The 24,084-nt window shown below is 43.3% G+C and overlaps 1 protein-coding gene across 2 annotated transcripts in view; it reads left to right on the top strand.

Moving 5' to 3' along the window:
* Positions 1 to 8,882: 8,882 nt before the first annotated feature.
* USF3 (upstream transcription factor family member 3) overlaps positions 8,883 to 24,084 on the top strand; it is a 48,155-nt gene continuing 32,953 nt past the window's right edge. The window contains exon 1 of one of the 2 annotated variants that reach the window (XM_007985776.3): positions 8,883 to 9,155. The gene's annotated coding sequence lies outside the window, so the exon portion shown is untranslated. The remainder of the gene's footprint in view (positions 9,156 to 24,084) is intronic. The other variant, XM_038003348.2, reaches the window with a different exon arrangement.

Below are 24,084 nucleotides of genomic sequence, written 5' to 3'. Positions count from 1 at the left end.
TGAGGAAAGTTGCAGAAGAAAAGTTGGAAGCTAGCAGAGGTTGGTTCATGAGGTTAAGGAAAGAAGCCATCTCCATAACATAAGAGTGCAAGGGGAAGAAGCAAGGGCCGATGTAGAATCTGCACCAAGTTATCCAGGAGATCTAGCTATGATCATTGATGAAGGTGGTTACATTAAACACTAGGTTTTCAATGTAGACAAAACAGCCTTCTATTAAAAGATGATGGCTTTTAGTACCTAGAGAGGAGAAGTAAATGCCTGGCTTCAAGGCTTCAAAGCTTCAAAGGACAGGCTGACTCTCTTGTTAGGGGCTAATGCAGCTGGTGACTTTCAGTTAAAGCCAGGACTCATCTACCATTCTAATGATCCTAGAGCCCTTAAGAATTAGGCTAAGTCTACTCTCCCCATGCTCTATAAGTGAAATAATAAAGCCTGGATGTAAACAGTGCATCTGTTTACAGCACGGTTTACTGAATATTTTAAACTCACTGTTAAGCCTACGGCTCAGAAAAAGGATTCCTTTCAAAATATTACTGCTCATTGACAATGCACCTAGTCATCCAAGAGCTCTGTTGGAGATGTGCAAGAGGTTAATGTTTCATGCCTGCTAACACAGTATCCATTCTGCAGTCCATGGATCAAGGATTAATTTCAACTCTCAAGTCTCATTATTCAGGAAATACATTTATAAGGCTGTAGTCACCAAAAACAGGGGTCTTCAAAAAATTCATGGAAAATTCATATTATGAAAAACTATGCACATGGATTTCAAAAAATTTTCACACCAAAATAAACCAGCTTGGGCAACATGATGAAACCCTACCTCTTACAAAAACTACAAAACTTAGCCAGGCGTGGTTGCATGTACCTGTAGTCCCAGCTACTTGGGAGGTTGAGGTGTGAGGAACCCTTAAGCTGGGAAGGTCAAGGCTGCAGTGAGCCGTGTTTATACCACTGTACTCCAGCCTGGGTGAGAGAGTGAGATCCTGTTTCAAAAAACAAACAAACAAAAACACGATTTTTGGTGACATTTGGGTGGAAGAATGGTAAAATCATTGTCATTGGTGCTTTACAAGATGTTTATGGGGGCAATGCCTTAAAGAAATCAACAGTTTACAAATGTATAACTAATTTTAGGAAGGGATGATATGATGTTGAAGATGAAGCCCACAGCTGCAGACCATCCACATCAATTTGTGAAGAAAAATTTCGTTCATGCCCTAATTGAAGAGGACCAATGATTTAACAACAGAAACAATAGCCAACACCATAGACATCTCAATGGATTCTACTTATATAATTTTGACTGAAAATTAAAGTTGAGGCAACTTTCCCTTTCCTGATGGGTACCAAAACTGTTGTGCCCAGATCAGTTGCAGACAAGAGCAAAGTTTTCAATGGAAATTTTAAACAAGTAAGGCAAAGATCCTGAAGCATTTCTTCAAAGTATTGTTAACAGGACATGAAACATGGCTTTACCAGTGTGGTGCTGAAGACAAAACACAATCTAAGCAACGGCTACTGAGAGGTGGAAGTGGTCCAGTCAAAGCACAAGTGAACTGGTCAAGAGATGCTTAAGGCACTTTGCTTGTTGACTATCTGGAAGGCCCCAAAATAGAAACATCTGCTAATTATGAGAATGTTTTGAGAAAGTTAACCAAAGCTTGAGCAGAAAAATCCCCCAGGTGAGCTTTCACTGGAGAGTCCTTCTTCACCACAACAATGCTCTTGCTCATTCCTCTAATCAAATAAGGGCAATTTTGCATGAGTTTTGATGGGAAATCATTAGGCATCTACCTTACAGTCCTGGTTTGGCTCCTTATGACTTCTTTTTGTTTCCTAACTCACATTTCTTCAGTTAATAATTAGTAAAAAAGACTGAATTGACATGGTTAAATTCCCAGGACTCTCAGGTCTTTAGGGATGGGCTAAATTGCTGATATCATTGCTTTCAAAAGTATCTTGAAGTTCATGGAAATTTTATGTTAAGAAATCATGTTTATGGTCTGGTGTGGTGGCTCACACCTGTAATCCCAACACTCTGGGAGGCTGAGGCAGGCAGATCATGAGGTCAGGAGATCGAGACCACCCTGGCTAACACGGTGAAACCCCTGTCTCTACTAAAAATATAAAAAATTAGCCAGGTGTGGTGGCGGGCCCCTGTAGTCCCAGCTACTCGGGAGGCTGAGGCAGGAGAATTGCTTGAACCCGGGAGGCAGAGGTTGTGGTGAGCCGAGATCACACCATTGCACTCCAGCCTGGGCAACAAGAGCAAAACTCTGTCTCAAAAAGAAAAAAAAAAAAAGAAAAAAAAAAGAAAAAGAAATCATGTTTATATTGTCAATTTTTATCTTTTAATTCCATTTTTCCACAATTTTTTTTTTTTTTTTTTTTTGAGACAAGGTCTTACTCTGTTACCCAGGCTGGAGTGCAGTGGTATGTACTGGCTCACTGCAGCCTTGACCTCCTGGCTCAAGCAATCCTTCCACCTCAACCTCCTAAGTAGCTGGGACCACAGGCACGTGCCACCATGCCCAGCCAATTTTTAGATTTTTAGTAGAGACAGGGTTTCACCATGTTGCCCAAGATGGTCTCAAACTCCTGGGCTCAAGCAGTCCTCCTGCATCAGCCTCCCAAATTGCTAGGATTGCAGGCATGAGCCAGCGTGCCTGACCTTCCACTAACTTGGTGAAGTCCCGTAATATAGTGATGCCTCTGATGGATCTGGGCAAAGTAAATTGAAAGCCTTCTTGGGAAGGCTTCACCAGTCTACAGGGTTTTTTTTTTTTTTTTTTTTTTGAGATGGAGTTTCCCTCTTGTTGCCCAGGCTGGAGTGCAATGGTGTGTTCGTGGCTCACTGCAACCTCTGCCTCCCAGGTTCAAGTGATTCTCCTGCCTCAGTCTCCCGAGTAGCTGGGATTACAGGCATGAGCCACTCCTGACCTCCTGACCTGAACTCCTGACCTCAAGTGATCTGCCAGCCTCGGCCTCCCAAAGTGCTGGGATTACAGGCATGAGCCACTGCACCTGGCCTCTAGATGCTATTAAGAACATTCGTGCTGGGCGCAGTGGCTCACACCTTTTACCCAGCACTTTGGGAGGCTGAGGCAGGTGGATCACAAGGTCAGGAGTTCAAGACCAGCCTGACCAACATGGTGAAACTCCATCTCTACTAAAAATGCAAAAATTAGCCAGGCATGGTGGTGCCTGCCTGTAATCCCAGCTACTAGGTAGGCTGAGTCAGGAAAATTGCTTGAACCCACGAGGCGGAGGTTACAGTGAGCTGAGATCGTGCCACTGCACTCCAGCCTGGGCGACAGAGTGAGACTTCATCTAGAAAAAAAAAAAAAAAAAGGCATTTGTGAGTCATGGGAAGAGGCCAAAATATCAACATTAACAGGAGTTTGGAAGAACTTGATTCTAGCTCTCATGGATGACTTTGAGGGAAGAATTCAAGACTTCAGTGGAGGAAATAACTGCAGATGTGGTGGCAATAGCAAGGGAACTAGAATTAGAAGTAGGGCCAGAAGATGAGACTGAATTGGTGCAATCTCATGATAAAACTTGAATACATGAGGAGTTTTTTTTTTGTTTTTTTTTGTTTTTTTTTTTTTTACATGGAGTCTTGCTCTCTCGCCTAGGCTAGAGTGCAATGGCGTGACCTTGGTTCACTACCTCTGCCTTCCAGGTTCAAGTGATTCTCCTGCCTCAGCCTCCCACGTAGCTGGAACTACAGGTGTGCGCCACCATGCCCAGCTAATTTTTGTATTTTTAGTAGAGATGGGGTTTCACCATATTGGCTGGGCTGGTCTGGAACTCCTGACCTCATGATCCTCCCGCCTTGGCCTCCCAAAGTGCTGGGATTACAGGTGTGAGCCACTGCACCAGCTGAGGAGTTGCTTTTTATGGAAGAGCAAAGAAAGTAGTTTCATGAGATAGAAAGTACTCCTGGTGAAGATGCTGTGAACACTGTTGAAATTATATAAAAGGATTTAGAATAGTACATAAACTTATTTGATAAAGCAGTAACAGGGTTTGAGAAGACTGACTCCAATTTTAATTAAATTTAAAACATTTTAAATTTAAAATTTTACCTATTTATTTAACAGATGGGGTCTCACTCTGTTGCCTAGGCTGGAGTACAGGGGCATGATCGTAACTCTTCAAAGCCCCAAACTCCTGGGCTCCAGCAATCCTCCCACCTCAGCCTCCCAAGTAGCAGGGGCTGTAGGTGCTTGCTACCAGCTAATTTAAAATTTTTTATTGTTGGTAGAGACAGGGTCTCTCTTTGTCATCCAGGCTGGTCTGGATTTCCTGGCCTCAAGTGATTCTCCCATCTCAGCCTCCCAAGGTGTTGGGATTACAATTCTGAGCCAATGCACTTGGCAAGCATAACTTTTTTTTTTTTTTTTTTAATGAGACAGGGTCTCACTGCTGTTGCCCAGGCAGAAGTGCAGTAGGGAGATCACAGCTCATTGTAACCTTGACCTCAGGCTCAAGTGATCTTCTTGCCTCATTTTTTTAGAGATGAGGTCTCACTATGTTGCCTAGTCTGGTCTCAAAGTCCTGGGCTCAAGCCATCCACAGGCCTGAGCCACAGCGCCTGGCCCAACATAACTTTTATATGCACTTGGAAACGAAAAACATGTGTGACTTGCTTTTTTGTAATATTCTTTTTATAGTGGTGGTCTGGAATCCAACCCAAAATATCCCTAAGATATGCCTGTATTTTGTTTTTTTTTTTATTGACACTCTTAAGCAAATAAAAAGCAAGCTATTGACTGGTTGAAAGTATTTGCACAACACATATCTGAAAGAGAACTTTTATCCAAAGCACCTAAATATTTTTACAATTCAAAAGACAAACATATTGATTTTTAAATGGGCCAATTGTTATTATTATTTTTTGAGATGGAGTTTTGCTCTTGTTGACCAGGCTGGAATGCAATGGTGCAGTCTCAGCTCACTGCAGTCTCTGCCTCCCAGGTTCAAGCGATTCTCCTGCCTCAGCCTCCTAAGTAGCTGGAATTATAGGTGCCTGCCACCATGCCTGGCAAATTTTTGTATTTTTAGTAGGGACGGGGTTTCACCATGTTGGCCAGGCTGGTCTCGAACTCCTGACCTCAGGTGATCTGCCAGCCTCGGCCTCCCAAAGTGCTAGGATTACAGGTGTGAGCCACCCCGCCTGGCCAAGAAATGGAAATTAAAATCACAGTGAGATACCATTTACATAATGGCTAGAATTAAAAAGAGTGACAATATCAAGTGTTGGCCATGCTGTGGAATATCTGGAGCTCACAAATACTGCCACTGGGAACGTGGAAACAAGTGTTATGACTGCATTGGGTAAAAGTTGGGCAGTTTCTTTTGGGAAATATGGAAGTAGATTTCAAGAGCTGGCCATTTAGGCCAGAGTGGTTTTGCTCATGCCTATAATTCTAGTCGTTTGGGAGGGCCAGAAGAAAGGACTCCTTTAGGCCAGGAGTTCAAGACCAGCCTGTGGAACATAGTGAGACCTGGTCTCTACAATTTTTTTTTTTTTTTTTAATTAGCCAGGTGTGGCGGCAAGTGCCTGTAGTCCTAGCTACTTGGGAGACTGAGGCTGATCCCTTGAGCCCAAGAGTTGAGGTTGCAGTGAGCTATGATAACACCATTGCACTTCAGTCTGGGCGACAGGGTGAGAATCTCTAAAAAAATAATTAAAAAAAGAGAGTTGGCCATTCACTTACTCTATTCGGAAAGCAAAATAATGGCTTCTAAAGAGAAAACACAAGCCTAACACTTCGACAGAGAAGTGAGAGTTAAAAAGCGACTGGGCGCCCGTGGCTCACGCCTGTAATCCCAGCACTTTGGGAGGCCAAGGTGGGCAGATCACGAGGTTAGGAGTTCCAGACCAACCTGACCATTATGGTGGTCTCTAGTAAAAAATACAATAACAAAAAATTAGCTGGGCGTGGTGGCGCACGCCTGTAGTCCCAGCTACTCGGGAGGCTGAGGCAGGAGAATCACTGGAACCCGGGAGGTGGAGGTTGCAGCGAGCTGAGATCGCGCCACTGCACTCCAGCCCGGGCGACAGAGCAAGACCCCATCTCAAAGAAGGGGGCGGGAAAAAAAAAAGGCCGCCGGGCGCTGTGGCTCACGTCTGAAATCTGAAATCAGTACTTCAGGAGGCCGAGGCGGGCAGATTGCCTGAGGTCAGGAGTTCGAGACCAGTCTGGCCGGGCAAAGGCCACCTGGTGTAAACCTGGCTGCCCAGCTCTTTATGCACTCAGGGCAGCATGGGAGCCCTGTCGCCCCGCGCGCATCTACGGGCCTGGCACCCGGGGACGCGGGGCGGGCGGGGAAAAGAAGGGTGCGCACCCCAAGGGCGCTGGCACCCCCCAGGTACCACACACAGAGGTCCCTAGGAAGGAGGCGCACTTTGCGCAGTTCTTGCCTCCTGGAGCAGGATGGAGGTGGGTGGAGCTGAGTCCGGGGCCTCCCCGCAGCCTTGGTCACCGCCCCAGGCTCTCAGTGGCCTCTTCCCGCAGTCAGTCATCTCTAGTAGTAGGAAAAAACGGAGGTCTTGATATGAAACTGGGGATGCAAGGAAGTGCTTATGTATCACGCAAATAGTCTTTCAGCACCATTGAAAAGTCTCAAGAATGTGGGTGAAAATCAGATTCATTCTGTCCACTTGAAAAAAAATGAACTAACAGCCCTATACAGCAGTTTCACTTGGCCACTATATTTTACCACCAATATAGGTCACTGAAGCACTGCCAGCTAGTTCGAAAATAGGACTGGTGTGATTATCTGAAACGGATGTTGAATGGGTAAAGCCAAGAAAAAGATTCTGGGCTTCAGCCCAGGAGTTGAAGACCAACCTGGGCAACATAATGTGACCCCCATCTCTACCCAAAAGAAAATTGCCGGGCATGTGGTTCCAGCTACTCAGGAGGCTGAGGTGGGAGGATCGCTTGAGTTTGGGAGGTGGAGGCTGCAGTGAGCTGTTACAGTGCCACTGACCTTCAGCCTTGGCAACAGAGGGAGACCCTGTCGCAGGAAAAAAGAAAACAAAGAAAACAAAGGAAAAGAAAATAAAGGAAAGGAAAGGAAAAGGGAAAGGGAGAGGGAAAGGGAAAGGGAAGGAAAGGAAAAGAAAAAGAAAAAAGAGAAAAGAAAGGAGAAAGGCTGCACTTAGGAAATAAGCATTAATTTAAAAAGCTAATATTCTGATCTTTATCAAACAGAAATTGCTCTTCTTTTCTATGTCTATATCGTGCCAGAAATATATTAATGTGTATTTTTAAAGGTGATCTAAAGAAACGGTTAAATTCTGTTTCATGAATCATCAAAACTATTTGTGTGGCTTTACTTTAGAATTGATGCATTGCAGTTGTTTAGGAAATCATGCATACCCTAGATATGATATTTGTTAACGGGAAATACCTGAACACATTGGAAATTGTTTCCTATGGCTGAGCATACCAATACTATACAATTTTATGGTGATGTTATTAGCATTGTTATTATGGCTCTGACTCGTCGAATCTTTCTTATCTGCAGCTTTGATTTGGATGTGCCAAGTCTGTTCAAAGGCTAATTCGAACTTCGTGTGCCTAGATGGATGAGTTAAAGATTTCTAGCCTGTTTATTAGTACCCCAGTTTATAAGCAACACTACAGGCCTTCCGTTTCATCATAGCGTTTCAATCCACTGTACAAACATAAGACTCCGTTACTGTTAACCTTTACCTTTTTGCTCAATGCGATTTCTGCTGCTTCAGTATACAGGCTCAAGTAATTCCCATTATGCCATGCCCTGTGTGCATCTTCTGGAAGTTACCTGATCTGGAAGTTAGCCCATGGACAGAAGTTAGCCCATGGACAGCAAAGATCTGGGATATTTCCAAATCCGGTTGTGGAAAGGCTTGGAAATCTATAACCACAACCAGGTGGAGGACACCTGTTTCAGGAGGGGGTTATAAAATATGAAGCGAAACTAGGGAAAGGGAGTTGTGATCACGGTTCCAAGGGCTCCACACCCATCTTGGAGTTAAGGGGCACTCAGGTCTCCAATTCGTGACCCGTAGCCCTACCTCTGCTAGATCCAGGTCTTTAGTAACCCAGGCTTGAGATTTCAAACCCCATCCCCCAAAGCCAAACTCCCTTGTCCCAGCTGGGAGGCCCCCACGGCATTTCTGAACATGGCCATCTCCAGTTCGCAGAAATCTGTGTGTTGCTGCAAATAAAGGATGACAAGAGACCACAGCCTACGAATGCGAGCAGCGCCAAGTCAGCAACAATCTTCCAGTTATCGAGAAGTCGGAGACGTCTGATTCTCTTCTTCACATTAAGAGGTATCTTCTTGCCTCCCTGCCCTCCACGTTAAGAGGGGCTATTCCGAAAGACTTCCTTGCCCCCTTTCTTTTCAATTTTTCCACTTCCAAACTCCTACTGAAAGACGAAGAAAAGAGACCACAGAACAAGGTAGAAAGAAGTTTCTTAGAACACCTTCTTTTCTAGGTTCTCAAGGCGTCCCCTTTAAGGAACCAGGCCCACCTCTTTCCCATTCGTCTACTGGCTTTCCTTCCTGTCCGTCACTCTACCTTTAAGAATATTTCCTGTTCCTTCAACCCAACTTGCACACCTCCGCCCCCCGGCCCTCCTCATTGGGCCGCCCGAACCCCGTTCACTCCTTGGTTTTCTCTCCGCCTCCTCCCGCCCTCTAAGCCTAGCGCTACGGTATTCTGTCTTCTTATTGGCTATCATGGCAGCGTTCCCGCAGCCTGATTGGCGGGCTGAGTGACAGAGGCGGGAGCGCGGCGCGCCCAGGGTAGGCTGTTCGCTTGCCGAGCTGCGGCCGCGGGAGGGGCGGGGAAGGGCGGGGGGAGGGGGGCTGGGAAAGTTGAGGCCGCGCTGCCGCCGGGTCTCCGGCCTTGAGGGCTCGGGCTCGCAGCGGCGGCGGTGGCCGTAAAAAGAGGCGGCAGGGGCGGGGGGAGAGGAGGGCCTGGGCCCGCGCTCCCCCAGCCCCGGAGGAGCAGGCGGCGGCCGCGGACGGAGAGATTCGTCCAGACGGTCAGACACTCCTGCCTTCCCCTCCTGGGATCATGACCCAGGCGGGGGTCTTCGCCGTCCCCGCCGCCACCGCGGCCGAGACCGCGCAGCCGGCGGGTAAGTGACTGCGGGAGGGGGCCACTGACAGCCGGGGCGGGGGGCGGGGGCCGGGGCTGCGGGGGCGGCTCCGGGGGGCGGCCCCGGGCTCAGCTCCACCCACCCCCTTCCTGCTCCCGGAGGCCAGGGCTGCGCTAAGTGCGCCTCCTTCCTGGGGACCCCTGCGTGCAGCACCTCGTGGGGTGCCAGCGTCCGCGGCGTGCGCACCCCTCTTCTCCCGCCCGCCCTGTGTCCCCGGCTGCCAGGCCCTTGGGGGGCTCGCACTGCGCCCCAACTCGTAGATGCGCTCGGGGCGAGAGGGGCCCCACGTTGCCCTGAGTGCATAAAGAGCTGGGCAGCCAGGTTCACACCAGATGGCCTTTGCCCGCCTCCTTCACCTTTTCCTGTCTTCTTCATTCCCCTTCTTGCTCGCCCTCTGAATTTCTTTCGTACCCGTTCGTCAGACTCATGTGGCTTGCTGTTTCCCTCTTCACCCCTCTGTCGAAGTGTTAGGCTTGTGTTTTCCTTTTAGAAGCCTTTCTTTTGCTTTCTGAATAGAAACGGTGCAAGTGAATGACCAACTCTTGAAATCTACTTTCTTGTATCCGGATGAAATATAAGATTCCTGGGCTCTTGTTCATGTTTGCAATTTTGATAGTTGAATTCACTCCACTCGTTCTTGAAGCTTGTCCTCCCAACCCTCCCCGTTACATTGGGATATGGTCCTTTGCGTTTATTAGCTTTATCTGGAAATAAGAGACTGCATAAACCAAAGTGCAGAATTTCAACTTCCGTTCTCATAACATTTTTACCATCAAGTAGATACAGTAACCTAACACCACACAAAACAAGACACTCGTGGCCAACTGTGTAGGTAAAGAAGACATTTCCTTACCTATAAACAACGTACAGATTTCTTGAATAAATCTTACGGTGAGTAACGTGGATCCTGAAACATATTCAGGTTTGCTCTTTTGTAAAGAAAACCAAACAGACAAACTTACTTTTTAAAGGATCAACAGGCTGTCCTACTCTCCATTCACCTTGATGACTGTTTTCTCCCTCACAGGACTCTTGTTTAATAACATCGTACAGAGTTGTTGTTTGGGATACATGTGTTGTTTCTCTTTATACTCAAAGTATTTGTTACAAAATAAGTAAAATACATTGTAATGGCACTTCTGAAAGCAGAAGTAATGTATCCATGCAAGAATGAATACTTAATCTTAAAGCAGTTTTGCTTTAGTCTAAGCCAAGCTTGTCCAACCCGCGTCCGAGGATGGCTTTTAATGCAGCCCAAGACAAGAAGACAAATTCGCAAACTTACTTTTTTTTTTTTTTTTTTTTTTTTTTGAGACGGAGTCTCGCTCTGTCCGCTAGGCTGGAGTGCAGTGGTGTTATCTCAGTTTACTGCAACCTCTGCCTCCTGGGTTCAAGCAATTCTCCTGCATCAGCCTCCTGAGTAGCTGGGATTACAGGCGCACGCCACCAGCCCAACTATTTTTTTTTTTTTCAGTAGAGACAGGGTTTCTCCGTGTTGGCCAGGCTGGTCTTGCACTCCTGACCTCAGGTGATGCACCTGCTTCGGTTTCCGAAAATGCTGGGATTACAGGCATGAGCCACCGCTCCCGGCCTCAAATTTGTAAACTTTCTTAAAACATTATGAGATTTTTGTGTGTGATATTTATTTATTTATTTATTGACGCTCATCAGCTATCATTAGTGTTAGTGTATTTTATGGGTGGCCCAAGACAATTCTTCTTCCCAAGTGGCCCAGGGAAGTCAAAAGATTGGACACACCTGGTCTAAGCTAAAAGACTTAGATGTACGTAGGTATTGGGATCTCTCTGTATTTAGGAGTTTTGCAAAATCTGGAAGCAGCCTAGAACATTCCCTAATATAAAAGGAGTGCATTGCAGGGATATAAGAGCAGCTTAGAATTGAAGTACTTGTTTGCTAGGTTAGTCGTCTATGGAACGTCATGGAAGTAAAATTCTAGAGTTGTAGACCTTACACTCAATGAACCAGTCATGTATGAGAAATTGATGGGTACTTTTCCTATTTTCAGAGCTTAGCTTTGTCAACAAGGGAAAAGAAACACTAAGAAAACTGAGAATTTTTAACTCAGGTTAGAAGATAAGCTTCAACAGGTTATCAGCTCAAATTTGTTGCTTATAAACAGGGTCTTAAATCAATCTTGAGCCTTAGTCATATCTGTCATGCTTTACCTCTCTGTTCTCTAGCCCAGTGGTTCTCAATTCAGATTGTACATGAGCATCACCTTGTGTGTCTTTAAGTTTTAATGCCCAGGCCACTTCCCCCAGAAATTCTCTTATTTTTGATCTGGAGTAAAGCTCTGCCTTGGGCATATTTTTTAAAGCTCTCCAGGTGATTCTGTTCAGTAGCCCTGGCTGAGAACCCCCATGAGACTAGAACAGTGTCCAAAAGCTAAGCTTGTGTTCTGGGCTTTTCTAAATCAGGCTTCACTCATGTGTCCAACTTTCCCCCCACTGCTTTTGCTAAAGATGTTGACCTTTCTCAGGATATGGACACCTTTACTCTCTTCCTCCCTCCTGCCAACAATAGTTCTAATTACACTTTTATGAAAGTTTTCTGGGTAGCTTACTCTAGTTCTTAGTGATCGACTGCCTTTGAACTTCTATGCTACATGTTTAAAAGATTCTCTTTAGGCTTACAGTATGTGGCAGTTTAAGTTCTGTGTGTGTGTTTCATTGTTCTCAAATGTAATGATAAGGAATATTTTATTTTTCATCTCTTCTGCAGTGGTTTTCTTTAAGTTGGACTAGTTTGGTTTGGAACCCTTCTGACTCTTCCTGCAACCATAGTTTTAGGTTTGATTTCATCTGATGTATGTTAGTAGCTTCCTCATACGTTAACTAGCATTGAATTCATGTATAGACATCCGTTTTTTTTTTTTTTCATATCTTTTCTTGATTTCATTAGTAGGTTATTTATCTTCCATGGCCCCATAACAGTTTGTACTTGTTTCTGTGTTAGCACTTAGCATATTGCCATAAATATGTGTTTTCATGCCTTCCCCACCATACTGCTAACCAGGGCCTCCATGTTGAGCAACTCCAGGGGGTACCATTCACATATTCTTGAATACCATTGCAACATGGCAGAAATAGAACTCCACCAACATAGGAACTGTTTTATCTTTGTATTCTTAGGACCTAACATTGCATTTTTGATTACTAGGCGGTTAATAAATGTTCTTGAATGAGTAAATGACTGCCATGTTATATATTATAAAAAGATAGCCATATACATCTTGAACATAAGTTGATTTGGCATTAATTGATTTTGCTATTAACTATTTTATGTCCTATACTCCCATTATAGATTTGTTAAAGGTTAGTAGAATCTAAGTGATTGTAGTTGTGACAGACCCCTTAAATATGTAAACTTCCTTCCAATATGCACAGGCATATACGTGTCTTGAGTCTTTTACTCTGTGCTGTAAAGGTGTATACTTATTATTCATGAAATACTTATGGAACTCTTGCTAAGAGAAACGTGGTTAACTGTCCAATTGGATAATTTTTCTTTTTCTCATTAAAATTTCCATATGGGGACAACTGCACTACTTCAGAAGGCCGGATCTTTTAATTAGATCAGTAGGGCATAATAAATTGTTTCTATTAGTGTGCTAATACTGTGTTTTTAATTCAGTTCACCAAGTATTTATTGGGTATTTACTATGTGCCCAACGCTGTTAGGTGCTAAAGAGAATACAGAAATAGTAAATGGTGGACTCGGCTCGTAAGAACTTTTTAGACTTATTGGGAGGATTGTTTAAGGAACTCAATGGAATATTCATTAGATGCTAAATTAAACATAAGTACGTAAAATCTATGATGTAATGATTAATACAAAAAAAAGGAAAGATCAGATTTTCTTTCAGCAGACATTTATTACTCAATTACTGAGTGCTAATTGTTGAGGATACAAACATGAAATTTATTATAGTCTGGTGGTGAAAACTAGTAAGTATACAGATTGTATTTCATGTTAAGACATTGTGGAGTGTTAGGATGTTTGGGAGTATGAAGAAAGGTATTTAGTCTAACCTCTAAGGCAGGGGTCCCCAAATGGCCTATTAGGAACCAGGCCGCACAGCAGGAGATGAGCTACCCTCCTGTCAGATCAGTGGCAGTATTAGATTTCCATAGGAGCGTGAGCCCTATTTTGAACCACACATGCAAAGGATCTAGGTTGCGCGTTCCTTATGAGAATCTAATGCGTGAGATAGATGGAACAGTTTCATCCCAAAACCATCTGCTGCACTCCCTGTCCATGGGAAAATTGTCTTCCACGAAACCAGTCCCTGGTGCCAAAAAGGTTGGGACCACTGCTCCAGGGGTCAGAGAAAGCTTTAAAGAGGATAATGAAGAGTTCTCAGGAATTCCATAAACAGCAGAAACCAAAGTGAAGGAGATAGGGAGAAGAAATTTGTGGTCACTACTATCTACCTTTGTGTCATTTGAGGGACCAATTTCTCTTTGATTATAAACCATAGAAATTGAATTTGGCTAACTTAAGCAGCAAATGGATACTGGATAAACTCACAGAAAGAAAGGAAGATAGAATAATGAAACCTTGGGAAGGCCAGGAAAACAGAAGCTCCCAGGATCACCAGGATCCATGGGGCTAACTCAGCCTCAGCAAGCTTTCCTGCTTGTGCAGGGAGTCTTATTAGTTAGCCCCATGCCCACCCCAGAGGTGAGCCCATGTTTGATGGTCCCATCAGATTTCAGGAATGGGACAGAGAAGATCTCCAAAGGAAAGGCAAGATATTATTGTTAGAAGGCCAAAACAACTGATTTGTTACAAAGTTCGTTGGATTTGGCAGTGCAGAAGTCTTTTGGTGAGCTTGGTGTAAGCAATTTTAGGAATAAAAGTCAGGTAACAGCTGGTTGAAGAGTGAATAGGAAGTGAGGAAGGGCAGGTAGTAAGTATAAACAACTTGTTCAAGAAGCCTGGTGGTTGGGAGGAAGAACGGGGACACCTATAGGGAGTTGCAAGATCAGGAGAAAAATCATTTTAGGTTTTTACATAGAAAACATTGAATAAGGATTTATTTTTATTTTTGTTGAGATGGGGTCTCACTCTGTCTCACGGGCTGGAGTGCAGTGGTGCATTCTTGGCTCACTGGAACCTCCGCCTCCTGGGCTCAAGCCATCCTCCTACCTCAGGCTCCTGGTTAGCTGGGATTACAGGTTTGCAGCACCATGTCTGGCTAATTTTTTGTATTTTTGGTAGAGATGGCGTTTTGCCTTGTTTCCCAGGCTGATCTCAAACTCCTGAGCTCAAGTGATCCACCTCCCTTGGCCTCTCAAGGTGTTGGGATTACAGGTGTGAGCCACTGTGCCTGGCCCTGAATAAGGATATTTTTAATGGAAAAGTACAAAGAGGGAAGGAGGGATTAATAATATATGAAAGAAAAGGGATATTCTATAAGAAGTTTACTAAGTAGTGAGAGTGATAGAGTCCAGAGTATAGGTAGAGGGTTTAGTTTTGCTAGAAATATTAGGAAAGATTTTATAGAGGAGGATAGACTTGTCCCGGACTTTAAAGGGTTAGTAGGATTTGGATAAACAGAGCAAAGTGGAAAGGTCCTTTCAGTGGGAAAATGGCATGGATTTAGCACAAAGTGAACTAGCTGATAAGGTGCACAGGGATAAACCTGTCTGAATTGAAGAGGAGGGAAGGATAGATGGCATGATTAGCTAGAAAACCCTCCTTTTATATGCGTTGTGCTAGGTGGAAGTGGGTAGGTGAGACCTGCCAGTGAAGAAGGTACAGTCATGAATGCCAAGACCTGGAGTTTGGATGTGATGCAGTAGATCATGGAAGATAGTACTGTAGATTCTGAAGCAGGAGAGGACATGGTAAATGTGCTGAATTGAAAAGACTGATAAGACATTGGGGTATAAAATCCATCAAATGGGAGAAAGGCTGAGGGCAATAACAAAGACTGCCTAAGGCCAGACATGTGTAAAATGGGGCCTAATCTAAGGTGGTCATAACAAAGGGGAAGAGATGAGCATTATGAAAATAATTGATAGGATTTGGTGAGAAGATATGAAGATTATTTTTGGGTCTAGAGCCAGGTTAAACTTTTGGTGTCAATGATAAAATGGAGAACTTGGAACTACATATCTTAAGAGAAAAGGGAATTTAACACATTCCAAACAGACTTGTTAATTTGTTCAAAATGCAATGTTCTGAAGAGAGATTTGGAGCAAAGTCAGAGTTGAAAGGTAGCTTTCTTACCAAAACATAAAGGCTTTTACACAGAAACAGTTTGGACCTTTGTAGGGAAAAAGCAAACCTGAAAAAGAGAAGAGAGTGTTGAACCTTGGAACTCAAAGGAGAAAGAAAAGTGTCCATGTTAGAGAAAGAGGATGCATAATAGGAGAGGAGAAAGACAACCTAGGAGAGAGAATTTCAAGAAAGAGAGAGATCAGCAGCCTCAAATCCTGCCAAGAGGGAAATCATCTATGATTGGTGAAAAATAGCCCCTGACCTCCAAGGAAGCAGCTTTGGTTGGCTGGAGCAGCCAGAAGGTTTAGGAGACACTGGCCAAGTTGGAGAGGTGAGAAGTTTCACAGGAACATGGGGAGAGAAATAGACTTGTAGGCAGAAAAGGCAGTAAGTTCTTGTTTAACATGCGGAAAATCTTTGCATTTTGGAAGGAGAGATGGTTAAGAGAGAAAATAAAGTGCTAAAGAGGAAAGAATCAAATATGAAGTCCCTTTTCTCAGATCAAATAATTAAGAAGTCCTGGAGGCCTGAAATGATATATTTATAGATTTATAGGATTTATGGTAAATGTAGAATACAATTAAGGAACTTGGACCAGATGACTTGACTTCTATCTTCTCAGTAAATTAAGGGGGAAATGGAAGAAAGACAACTAACATGTATTGAGCACCTGCTATGTACCAGGCACTTTGCTAGATCCATAAAATGTATCATCACGTAAACCCGTAACAGTCCTCTGAGAAGCTGGTGAGACTCTCCCAGTTTTAAATGTGAGGATGCTGAGACTCTAAAGGGTACTTATTTCAAAATCAGATAGCCAGTACCTGCCAGCTTTGAGATGTGATCCTAAGTCTGACATCAAAGGCTTTTTCTATTTACTATACAATTTCATTCATTGATGTGAGGTGAAGGGTACGTGGGGGGCTTGACAGCATCTGTATTTTTATTTTTATTTTTTTTGAGACAGAGTCTTACTCTGTCACCCAGGCTGGAGTGCAGTGGCACAATCTCGGCTCACTGCAAGCTCTGCCTCCCGGGTTCACGCCATTCTCCTGCCTCAGCCTCCCGAGTAGCTGGGACTACAGGCACCCCCCACCACGCCGGAATAATTTTTTTTGTATTTTCAGTAGAGACAGGGTTTCACCATGTTAGCCAGGATGGTCTCGATCTCCTGACCTCGTGATCTGCCCACCTCAGCCTCCCAGAGTGCTGGGATTACAGGTGTGAGCCACCACGCCCGACCAGCATCTGTATTAATGACCTCAGTGGCTGTGCTTTGGAATCATTTCAGGAGTTTTGAAAAATTCTTGCACCTCACCTCAGTCACTCATTCCTTCATTCAACAAATACTTGTTGATTACCCACTTATGTGCCTAGCATGATTCTAGGCACTTAGAGTACATCGGTGAATGAAACACACTCAAATACCTGCCCTCAAGAACACTATATCCTATATACCGAACCAGTCTCTGGAAATGAATTCTGGTGATTCTGATGAGTATTCAGTTTTCAGAACCACTGCTCTAGGAGTAATTGGTGAGAGACAGACTAGGTTTGCTGAGTGTGAATTCAAAATGGGCCTTCTGGCCAGGTGCGGTGGCTCATGCCTGTAATCCCAGCACTTAGGGAGGCCAAGGTGGGCGGAGCACAAGGTCAGGAGTTCGAGACCAACCTGGCCAACATGGTAAAACCCTGTCTCTACTAAATATACAAAAAATTAGCCGGGCGTGGTGGTGAGTACCTGTAATCCCAGCTACTTGGGAGGCTGAGGCCTTAGGAGAATCACTTTAACTCGGGAGGTGGAGGTTGCATAGAGCCAAGATCACGTGATTGCACTCCAGCTTGGGAGACAGGGCGAGAGTCCGCCTCAAAAAAAAAAAAAAAAAAAAAAGATGGGGGGGGGCCTTCCCTGCAGATGGCACTGAGGGCCATTCAGTAACAGAGGAGAAAACATTACTGGTAGGTGATCATATATCAAGAAACTAGCCTAAGACCAAGGAGTTAAACTTTGAATTAGCTGACTCTGGAGTCAGTTTTACAGTTATACTACAAAGCAAACTTATTAATGATTATAATAATATTTTACATTTGTATAAATTTAGCTATACTAGTTTCAGAAGACCATTGTTCATTCAATAAGCATTTGAGTTACATATTGTGCGTGTATTGTGCTAAGCCCTTGGGATAAAAGAACAAAGTTGTTCTTGCCTTAAAGGACCTTGGATGTGTATGATGTCAGTTGATCCTTAAAAGAACTGTGAGGAGTGGAGTTAGCATTCTGGAACCAATTTATATGGCTATTAGGTTTGAGGAAATTAGTAAAAGTAATTGTAGATATTGGGAGCCAGATTTCTCACTGTCAGAAAGATATTACAAATAAGCAGGGGGGAAGACTATACTGAGCCCTGTGGTGCTAGATTAGAATCAGAGATGTAAGTATAAACTCATGCTTATTTTAATATAAATACAGATAGATAGAGAGGCAAATGTAGATCTATGTCTATACATGGGTTAATAGACATACATTATAGCTGTGTCTGCTGAGAAGGCCTGGAAGCAGTGATACCCCAGTAGCAATGAGAACAGGCAGCACCTAGATCTTGGTTTCTAAATTCCATTCTCCAATGAAAGGAACAAAAATTCCTTGGATGGAAAGCTGATTCTAAGAGTGGGGCAGGGGAAACACAAGATGAGCCTGGAGTATCTTGTAGTACCAAAAAGTAAGGAGGTGCTGGAAAGGGTGTGTGTGTGTGTGTGTGTGTGTGTGTGTGTGCATAAAGGGCACAACAGCTAATCCAAAAGAGCACCCAGTGGCCAATGTGTGGACAATTTGAACAACATATTAACCCTAGCATTGAATTGTGATCTGAAGAATACAGTGAATCTCCATGAGTCCATCCTGATATAAATAAATTATTGAATAAATAAATAGGGGAGAAGTGACAGATCTTCCTTGCAGAATAATTATAAATATATTTACATAATTGTTTTTCTAAGAGGTAGAGATTAATTCTCCTCACTTTGAGTGTGGGCTAGTCTTAGTATTCACTTCTAAAAAATAAAGGACAAAAAGGGGAAAATCGTAATATAGAAATAGATACTTGAATAGTGTTAACAGGAAATTTAAGGAGGAAAAGAGTACTTCTTTTCACAACTTAACTCCTTCAGTATGATCTGAGTAGATAAATACAAGCATATTTCATTTGCATAATGAAAAAAATCGAGTTAAGTAACAAAAAGAATAAGAAAGTAAGAAAATAAGAATTACTGTAATTATTGTTGAAAAGCTGGGAAAGATGTCATGTATAGATCACAAGCACTGAGGAGGGGATGAGGCAGAGCAAGATGGCTGAATAGAACCCTCCAGCAATTGCCCCCATGCTGCAGAACAACTATCCACATAAGAACCAAATATCAGGTGGCCAGGCACTGTGCCTTACACCTGTAATACTGGCGGGTTGGGAGGTTGAGGTGGAGGATTACTTGAGGCCGGGAGTTTGAGACCAGTTTGCTCTACATAGTGAGACCCCGTCTCTACAAATAAAACAAAATCAGGTAAGTGATCACAGTACCTAGTTTTAGCATCATATCAAGGAAGGAGACACTGAAGAGGGTAGGAAAGACAGCCTTGAATTGCCTACACCACCCTTTCCCCCTCCTCCAGCCATGCAGAGAGAATCTCTGTGCTTGAGGGAGGGAGAGCAAAGTGACTGTGCAACTTTTCATTGGAATTCAGTGCTGCTCTGTCACAGTGGAAAGCAGCGCAGAGCAGAATTGAGCTGATGCCCGCAGAGGGAGCATTTAGACCAGCCCTTGCCAGAGGGGAGTCTTCCATCCTATCAGTTGGAACACGAGTTCCAGCTAGCCCCACCACGGAGTTCCAGCTAGCCCCACCATGGAGGGCTAAAGTGCTCTGGTGTTCTAAATGAACTTGAAAGGCAGTCTAGGCCACAAGGCCTGCAATTCCTGTGCAAGTCCTTGTGCTGCAATGGGCTTGGAACCAGTGAACATGGGGTGCACATGACCTAGTGAAATACTAGGTGGGGTGGCCAAAGGAGTGCTTGCATCACCACTCCTCCAACTCCAGACATCACAGCTTGCAGCTCCAGGAGAAGAGGGAAAAGTAAAGAGGATTTTGTCTTGCAACTTGGATTCCAGCTCAGCCACAGTAAAATAAAGCCCCCATTCTAGACTATAGCTTCTGCATGACAATTCTAGACCAACCCTGTGCCAGAAGGGAACGCACTGCCCTAAAGAGAAGGCTACACTCCTGGCAGAATTCACCACCTGCTGACTAAAGAGCCTTTGGGTTTTGAATAAACATCAGCAGTAGCCAGGTAGTAGTTGCCGTGGGCCCTGGGCAAGACCCAAAACTGCTCATTTCAGGTGTAACCCAGCACATTTCTCATCTGTGGTGGCCATCAGGAGAGACTCCTGCTTGAGGAAAGGAGAGGGAAGAATAAAGAGGATTTTGTTTTATAACTCAGGTACCAGCTCAGCCACAATAAAATAAAGCACCAAGCAGATTCCTGAAGATTCCAGGCTTTGGCTCCTGGAGTGCATTTCTAGACCCCCCACTGGGCCAGAATGGAACCCACGACCCTGAAGGGAGAGACCCAGTCCTGGCAGGATTCATCATCTGCTCAGTAAAGAGCCCCTGGGCTTGAATAAACATCAATGATAGTCAGGAGATAGTTGCCACAGGCCTTGGGCAAAACCCAATACTGTACGGGCTTCAGGTGTGTCCCAGCAGTCTCAGTGGGTTTATCCACAGGAGCGTTGCATGACTCCACCCCCAACTCCAGGCAACTCAGCATGAAGAAAGAGACTCCATTTGCTTGGGGGGAAGTAGAGGAAGAGAACAAGAGACTCCGCTTGATATGTTAGGGAATTCTGGATCTTTCTCAAGACCACTAAAGTGGTACCTTTGCAGAAGTCACAGCATTACTGGACTTGGGAGTGCCCCCTAATGTACATATGGTTGCAGTGACCAAAGACTTAGATTACAACACTTATTTCCTGTTGAATAACTTAGAAAGCCTTCTGAAGAAGTACGGGTACAAACAAGCCAGACAAAGCAAACTGGAATAAATATCTAACTTTTCAGTGCACAAACATTGACAAACATCCGCAAGCATCAAGGCCATCCAGGAAAACATGACCTCACTGAATGAACTAGATAAGGCACCAGTGACCAATTCCAGAGTGGCAGAGATATCTGACTTTTGAGACAGAGAATTCAAAATAGCTGTTTTGAAGAAGCTTAACAAAATCCAAGATAACACAGAGAAGAAATTCAGAATCCTATCAGGTAAATTTAACAAAGATATTAAAATAATTAAAAAGAATCAAGCACAAATTCTGGAGGTGAAAAATTCAGTAGACAAACTAAAGAATGCATCAGTCTTTCAACAGTAGAATGGATCAAGCAGAAGAAAGAATGAGTGAGCTTGAAGACAGGCTATATGAAAATACTCAGAGGAAGCAAAAGAAAAAAATATGAAGCATGCCTACAGGATTTAGAAAACAGCTTCAAAAGGGGAAATCTAAGAGTTACTGGTCTTAAAGAGGAAGTGGAGAGAGAGATTGAGGTAGAAAGTTTATTCAAAGAGATGATATTGGAGAAATTTCCAAATCTAGAGAAAGATACCAGTATTCAAGTCTAAGGAGGTTGTAGATCACCAAGAAAAATTAAAGAAGACTACCTCAAGACATGTAATAATCACACTCCCAAAGGTCAAGGATAAAAAAAGGATCCTAAAAGCAGCAAGGGAAAGAAAAAAATGACACATAAAGCATTTCCAGTATGTTTGGCCACAGATTTCTCAGTGGAAACCTTACAGACCAGAAGAGAGTCAGATGACATATTTAAAGTGCTGAAAGAAAAAGACTTTTATCCTAGAATATTGTATCCAGTGAAAATACACTTCAAACATCAAGAGGAAATAAAGACTTTCCCAGACAAACAAAAGCTGAGAGATTTTGTCAACACCAGACCTGTCCTACAAGAAATGCTGAAGGGAGTTCTTCAACCTGAAAGAAAAAGATGTTAACAAGCAATAAGAAATTGTCTGAAGGTATGTGGTAACAGTAAATACGTAGACAAATACAGAATATTTTAACACTATAATTCTAGTGTGTAAGCTACTCATGTCTTGAGTAGGAAGACTAAAAGATAAATATATCAAAAATAATAACTACAACTTTTTATTTATTTATTTTTATTTTTTTATTTTTTTTTATTTTTTATTTTTTTGAGACGGAGTTTCGCTCTGTTGCCCAGGCTGGAGTGCGGTGGCGCAATCTCCACTCACTGCAAGCTCCGCCTTCCGGGTTCACGCCATTCTCCTGCCTCAGCCTCCCGTGTGGCTGGGACTACAGACGCCCGCCACCGCGCCCGGCTAATTTTTGTATTTTTAGTAGAGACGGGGTTTCACCGTGTTAGTCAGGATGGTCTCGATCTCCTGACCTTGTGATCCGCCCATCTCGGCCTCCCAGAGTGCTGGGATTACAGGCGTGAGCCACCGCGCCTGGCTACAACTTTTTAAAACATAGTGTAATGAGATATAAGTAGAAACATCAGAAGGTTAAAAAGCAGGGGATGGGCCGGGCATGGTGGCTCACGCCTGTAATCTCAGCACTTTGGGAGGCCAAGGTGGGTGGATCACAAGGTCAAGAGATCAAGACCATCCTGGCCAACATAGTGAAACCCCCGTCTCTACTAAAAATATAAAAATCAGCTGGGCTGGGCATGGTGGCATGTGCCTGTAGTCCCACCTACTCGGGCGGCTGAAGCAGGAGAATTGCTTGAACCTGGGAGGTGGAAGTTGCAGTAAGCTGAGATCACACCACTGTACTCCAGCCTGGCAACAGAGTGAGACTCCATCTCAAAAAAAAAAAAAAAAAAAAGAAAAGAAAAAAGAAAAACAAGGGATGAAATTTAAATGTAGAGTTTTGTATCTGATGTAAAAAAAAAAAAAAAAAAAAAATTCAGATTTTCTGTTTACTCTTATGTTCATGAAGTAAACTATAGTTTTTAAAACCAGATAATAGTTTTAATACATAAAAACTAGAGTTTTTATCAGTTTTCTCTTGGCTTGTTTGTTTTTGCAGTCAGAGTTAGATTATCATTAGTCAAAATAGTGGGTTATAAGATGTTATTTGCAAGCCTCATGGTAACCTCAAGTCAAAAAAATACAATAAATATACAAAATGTATAAAGCAAGAAATTAAAACATACCACCAGAGAAAAACACTGACGTGAGAAGGAAGAGAAGACCATAAAACAACCAGAAAACAGAAAACAAAATGGCGGGAGTAAGTTTTTACCTATCAATAATAATATTGAATGTAAATGGGCTAAACGCTCCAATCCAAAGACATAGAGTGGCTGAATGGATTAAAGAGGAAGAAGAAGAAGAAAAAAAACCCCAATAATCTGTTTCCTACAACAAACACACTTCTCTTATAAAGACACACACATAGACTGAAAATAAAGGGATGGAAAAGATATACCATAGAAATGGAAACCAAAATAAGAGCAGGAGTAGCTATACTTACATCAAATAAAATAGATTTCAAGACAAAAACTATAAAAAGAGACAACATCATTATATAATTTTAAAGGGAACATTTCAGCAAGAGGATATAACAACTGTAAATATATATGCACCCAATAGGGGAGCACCCAGATATATAAAGTAAATATTATTATATCAAAAAGAGAGATAGATCCCAATACAATAATAGTTGGAGACTTCAACACTTCACTTTCAGCATTGGAAAGATTATTCAGACAGAAAATCAATAAACATTAGACTTAATTTGCACTATTGACCAAATGGACTTAATAGATATTTATAGAACATTTCATCCAGCAGCTGCAGAATATACAGTTTTCTCCTCAGCACATGGATCATTCTCAAGGATAGATCCTATGTTAGGCCACAAAGCAAGTGGTGTTTTTTTGTTTGTTTATTTGTTTTGTTTTGTTTTTGTTTTGTTTTGCAAGACAGGGTCTCACTCTGTCGCCCAAGCTGAAGTGCAGTGGCATGATCATGGCTCATTGCAACCTCAACTTCCCAGGCTTAAGTGATTCTTCCACCTCAGTCTCTGCAGTATTTGGGACTACAGGCACATGCCACCTATCTGGATACTTTTTTCTACTTTTTGTAGAGATAGGGTCTCACTATGTTGCCTAGGCTGGTCTTGAACTCCTAGGTTCAAGCAGTCCTCCCACTTCTGCCTCCCAAAGTGATGGGATTACAGGTATGAGCCACTGTGCCTGGACAAAGTCTTAAAACATTTTTAGCTGGGCTTTGCCGGTGGCTTACGCCTGTAATCCCAGGACTTTGGGGAGCTGAGGCGGGTAGATCACAAGGTCAAGAGTTCAAGAGCAACCTGGCCAAGATGGTGAAACCCTGTCTCTAGTAAAAATGCAAAAAAATTAGCCAGGCATGGTGGTAGGCATCTGTAATCCCAGCTACTTGGGAGGCTGAGGGAGAGAATTGCTTGAACCCAGGAGGTGAAGGTTGCAGTGAGCTGAGATTGCATCACTGCGCTCCAGCCTGGGTGACGGAGTAAGACTCCATCTCAAAAAAAAAAATTGAAATTGAAATAATCTTGCTGAGTGTGGTGGCTCATGCCTAATCCCAGCACT

The sequence above is a fragment of the Chlorocebus sabaeus genome, chromosome 22 (genome assembly GCF_047675955.1).
Source record: "Chlorocebus sabaeus isolate Y175 chromosome 22, mChlSab1.0.hap1, whole genome shotgun sequence".
Lineage (NCBI taxonomy): Eukaryota > Metazoa > Chordata > Mammalia > Primates > Cercopithecidae > Chlorocebus > Chlorocebus sabaeus.
This window is presented reverse-complemented; position numbering and strand designations above follow the sequence as displayed.